Genomic DNA, 5,733 nt, shown 5'->3' with positions numbered 1-5,733 from the left:
TATATATATTAAATAGAATCTGCACTATTTTAATGTTACTGTGGACAATGTGAGAGACACCTAACTTAAATATAAAAATATTATCATTTACTTACCATACCATACTTTGATTCTTTTTGATGCAATATATATATATATATATATACTATTTGTAGTGCAAATTTAAATGATAAAACTTACACACCTTTACAAATGGTAGACATACTCTATGGGCCCTATCTTGCACTCGGCGCAATTGACTTTGTTCACTGACGCATTTATCATTCCTATTTTGCACCGGCGCAAAGCGGACTTTTCCCTCCACAGACGCACGTCGGCAAACTAGAGATTGAATTTGCGCTCCCTGGGCGGGTCGGCTCAAAAAAGGAGGCATGTTCCGGCGCAAACGATCCCTAATGCTATCTTGCAGTAACAGAAATCGTTTGCGCTACTAACCAAAAAAAAACATGCATCAAATTGTTCAAAATCATCTGTTTCAAATAAATGCAGGTCTTTTGAACTTTGTATTCATCTGTGAATCCTGAAAAATAAAATGCATCACAGTTTCCACAAAAAAATGAAGCAGCACAACTGTTTCAACGCTGATAATAAGTTTCTTGAGCAGCAAATCAGCATTTCTGAGGGATCCATGTGACACTGAAGACTGGAGGAATGATGCTGAAAATACAGCTGCACATCACAGCAATAAATTAGTTTATAATGTATTCACATAGAAAACAGCTATTTTAAATTGTAATAATATTTCATAATATTACTCTTTTTACATATTTTAATCAAATAATTACTACAGAGATGAGCAGAAGATAATTATTACAAATTGTATCAACTTCAAGCTTTTGAACACTAGCGTACTGTATATTTGAGGTTTGACTTACTGTACTAGTCTTGTGGTCAATAGCATCTTTGAGATGTTGTCTTACAGTAGGTTCACTCCGACTCTGCTGGATGCAGCAGGCCATCAGCACTGAAGAATCTAGGAACAAAACAAGCAATTTGACACAGAGCCAACAATATTTAGTCTGCAGTTTCAGGTTTATTAGATGGAAACAAGCTAGAGCAGGTGAAATGCAAAAAAATAAATAAATAAAATAACAGATTCATTGTGATATATGTTGTGAAAAAAATGCATATTAGGTTACTTAACCTTTTCAGTGCTTCCTACATCTCTGTCAGCAGCTACCTTCAGAAATATTGAAATCTTGGACACTGACTTCTGTTGAAGAAGGATTATTTTGTCAGTCTTGAAATCGCAGAACAGTTTTATGTTGCGCTCCTTGATAACGTGACGTCATCGATAAACAGTAAAGTGTAAATGTTAAGGTTAAATAAATTAAGCAATTTCCAATCATCCATTGAAAGATTACCAACAAAACAGTCAAAAGCTATCATCTACAGATGAAGATTTGATTAAAAGCCCAAACTTTCATAAATAAGAGCACAATAGAGTTATCATACCTGATGATACGTCGTCTGAAAACGGTAGAAATGCTAACATACTTTTTCGAAGACATAAAACCATTCCTATAAAGTAAATAAACAACAGAAGCGAGTCAAATACAAGTAAGAGAAGTGTCAACAACAGTTATAAGTAATATTTGTGTAATTTTATGGACTTAACTCACCTCAAAACAGTGAAATCAGCGAGAAACGGGGTGTTTCCTCGTGACATTTGCAGTGTTGCGCTCCGTTTCCATGGCAACTCCATCCGGTCCGCGGGCACGCCCATGAAAGCACGTCACGAATTAAAAGTCACACGCTTACGTTACATAAATAAACATATACCCCTTTTTTTTTCTGTAAGAGTGGGCGCGGTCATTTGTAAATTTAATGTGTCTGGCTTTCGGTGTCATTCCAGCTATATTAGCTGTACAAACAGCTTGTTTTGCTGTTTACTGTTGCAAACTGCTGTATCTTACCTTGTTATTTTTAATGTATCGTCTTAATTATGAACGTACTGGTTTGTAGTGCAAACAGTTTTACCGTTTACTGCACTTTGTTCTTCTTGTTATTTCCCTATAACCATGACCATAAGTCTCACACATTCACATACAATTGCTTGGTGGATAGAATTAGATCACTACATAATTCAAAATGTCATTCAATTATGATATTGCTATTTTAAAATTAATTTTGTAGTTCTATAGCCCAGTGCAAAATGCAAGGCCTGCACATAATAGTGGGACAAAGTGGCACTTTTATAGTTTAAGATTTTGTATTGTTGCTTTTACGAACACTCATATATATATATGTGTGTGTGTGTGTGTGTGTATAAGGTGCATCTTGAAGAAATGTGAATATCATGAAAAAAGTTCATGTTTTTGTAACTTTTTTTTATTTAAAAAGTGAAATTTTCATATATTCTAAAGATTCATAATTTTTTTTTGATGATTAGAGCTTAATTTAATGAATGTAATTATTGCATTTAAAAGTATAAAAAAGGAGCTAAACAAATATTATTTAATTATTTAAAATGATTTTTAAAGAAACTTTGTCCTGTGGTGTGACAGTACAGGTGTCACAATGGAGGACTTTTTTTTTTATCACACCAAAGGACGTTTCAGCCTTTTCTGTCAATCAATAACCTTGTTATTCCAAGCTAACCTGTCATTAGTGGCAAGCAAGACACATTTGCAAAATTTTCTAGGATTATGTAGCTTAACATGCACTTTTTAATAAAAAAAATATATAATTTAGGGGTGTCATATTAATGCACAACAAAGCATAAAACATTTGTAGTGGTTCAGAAAAAGTTCAAAGGACATGGTGTCACACCAGAGGACATGGTACAAAAATGTAAAAAAATCGAATAACATTGCAGCTTCATAACAGGTCCGTGTAGGACAAATAAATGTGTGTATGTATTTATATTACGTGTCCTGAAATATTATGGGCTTCCAGTACTCAAAATAGTTTTAGAACCACTGACTGGTAAAGTAAGGTGATCTGCCAGGACGTGTCTTCAGAAAATGGCACATCTGGTCACCTGGTATAGGCCATATCTGGCCCACACGCAACAAGCCAGAACTCAACCTAAAACCGGTTTGTCACACACAACAAGCCAGAACTCAACCTAAAACCGGTTTGTCACACATGGGCCGGATCTGGCCCACACGCAACAAGCCAGAACTCAACCTAAAACCGGTTTGTCACACATGGGCCGGATCTGGCCCACACACAACAAGCCAGAACTCAACCTAAAACCGGTTTGTCACACATGGGCCGGATCTGGCCCACACGCAAAAAGCCAGAACTCAACCTAAAACCGGTTTGTCACACATGGGCCGGATCTGACCCACACGCAACAAGCCAGAACTCAACCTATAACCGGTTTGTCACACATGGGCCGGATCTGGCCCACATACAATATGCCGGAACTGACACTAAAACCGGCTTGATGTGCCACTGCCAGTGGCAGAACTCAGCCATATGTGCCATATTTGGCCCAGATAAGGCCCGGAAGTGTATGCTATCAGGTTCACATGTGGTCACATGTTGTTAACATGTGGTGAAACGTTCACATGTGGTCACATGTTGTTCGCATGTGGTGAAACGATCACATGTGGTGAAACATTCACAAGTGGTCACATGTTGTTAACATGTGGTGAAACGTTCACATGTGGTCACATGTTGTTCACATGTGGTGACAATTTGTTCACATGTGGTAACATGTTGTTCACATGAGGCCACATGTGATCACATGTGGAAATCATGCGATCACATGTGAAATTCATGTGTTTTTTCTGTAAGGATGGGAAAGTAGCACTCACATTTTGTTTTGAAAATGTACTTATCTAGTGATTATTATCATTTTTATATGGTACAGAGGCATTAGGCACATTATGACACAGCATTTTATAACACTCTGTAATTAAGTTTCCACACATACAGTACACATCAGCGGACAAACACCATAGTGCAACAGGGAATGAGACCCTGGGGAGGGAAAAAGAGAGAGGTAGTCTAAAAGAGGAACAGGCTTTATGACGCTCGCCATTGAAAAGAGAACTAACTGATGATGCCAGCATCCTTTGATGGAGCTGAATTAAATTGTATTGCGTCAAATCTAATTCCTCTGAACTTAAAGCAGGCAGAGAAAGCAAGCCAGAGAGATAAATGGATGGAGGGTGAAAGGAAGAGAGGACTGGGGAAGTGGATTAGAGTCTCCAGAGATACGGCGGCCGTCTGAACAGGTGTTTGTCGAGGGAAAAAGAGAGAGACGCTGGAGTAAACTGAACTGCAGAGGCGGGTTCTCTGGAGATGTGTAAGTATGCTGCACTGTTTGATCTGTGGAGAACTGAACCGATTTCAATGCGCAGTTCTGTGTGGATTGAGCAGGGGAGATATATCACACACATGCAGACCTCTGGACTCTCTGATGTCTGTAGATATTGCCTTTCCCCGGCCACACACATATACATATACACACACCCTTTCGTCCCTGCTATCCCTGATAGCGCCCGTCATTCAGATGTCGTTCAGCAAGAGGAGGTTCCTGGAATGCCGCTGCCAGGAAATACTAGTGTCTTCTAAAGAGAGAAAAAAGGAAGTTGCATCAAAAGCTTAGGGAAAGGTGTTAGTATGTAGTGTACAGGCATACTCGCAATTTTGTCCATGAGCAGAACGTCATAATATATCAATATATTCATAACAATTAATCAGTGTCACATGAGCAAGAATGCTGATATTAAGAATAGCAGCACGATCGCAAGTGTGATATTTCTTTTTATACAACATACATTTTAGAAAAAATTCAGCCATTTACATGTTTATTTTTGCCTGTTAACTAAAAAAAAAACGAATCCAGACAAAGCCCACAAAGAACTAACCGTTGTGTGTCTCTGAGCAAAAAAAAAGTTATGGTGTTTCATTACTGAATGTATCAGTGTTTTTGAATTAATTGGATGAGTGAATTATTCAGTGACTCACTCATAAAGACACATTCATTTGTGCTGTCCTTCTGGCATGATGATCTGCAGAGAGTGTCATTAAAATATCCTGACCACAAACAACATGCACTAAAAATAAAACATAATTCTGAAGCATTTATTACTCTGTTCATGTTAAAAATCAACTAATTGAATAATATTTAAAGTCACTTAATATAAAGTGGGACAAAATGAATAAGAACTGCAACAAATGTATTGCTCTTTATTAGTTAATGCCATAACCAGCATCAACTAAAATGTTGCTACATATTCTAATGCATTATTGAATGCCTGCTAATACATTGAATGACGCTTTTCCATAGACCATTGCTTCTACAACAGAATTTATATCTGCAATAAACAGCATCTTGTTTGTTCCAAACCTCCCAAAAAAATGAATAATTCAAATTTAGATTCAGATATACAACTCAAATTCGGCTACATATCTCAAAATCTTGAGTGTTTCATAGTGCTCACAAAACTAGAGATCTACAGACAATAACAGAAATGTAGCTCACAGCAGGCGGTTTGAGGATAGACAGCAGTTGCTTTGAAATGTATTGATGAAGGTGGCGGATTTGTTAGACAAGTAGAGTTTTGATGGCTACAGTAGCAGACTTTAAAGGGAATGAAATCAGATATGCAACTTTTCTCAGGTGATTTTATCATGCGGGTAACTATTAGCTTGCTAAATCATTGTATACTGTCATCCTTTTCTGAGAAGCTGCATATCTTAATTTTTCCCCTTCTACTGCTAATTCTGGTGAAAATGTTAAGGCTAAAAAGACTAGATTTTCCTGACATACCC

General features: G+C 37.2%; 1 long non-coding RNA gene across 1 annotated transcript; it reads right to left on the bottom strand.

The window, feature by feature from the left end:
- Positions 1–451: 451 nt before the first annotated feature.
- LOC132091948 (uncharacterized) lies at positions 452–1,719 on the bottom strand. The gene is made up of 5 exons (XR_009422170.1): positions 1,623–1,719; positions 1,456–1,521; positions 1,145–1,213; positions 876–973; positions 452–669 (listed from the first exon to the last, which is right to left on the bottom strand). It is a non-coding gene; the product is annotated as an uncharacterized LOC132091948 (long non-coding RNA).
- Positions 1,720–5,733: the final 4,014 nt, after the last annotated feature.

This window comes from Carassius carassius, chromosome 18 (genome assembly GCF_963082965.1).
Source record: "Carassius carassius chromosome 18, fCarCar2.1, whole genome shotgun sequence".
In the NCBI taxonomy this organism is placed as follows: Eukaryota; Metazoa; Chordata; class Actinopteri; order Cypriniformes; family Cyprinidae; genus Carassius; species Carassius carassius.
The sequence above is the reverse complement of the archived record's forward strand: the minus strand, read 5'-3'. Positions and strand labels throughout refer to the sequence as shown.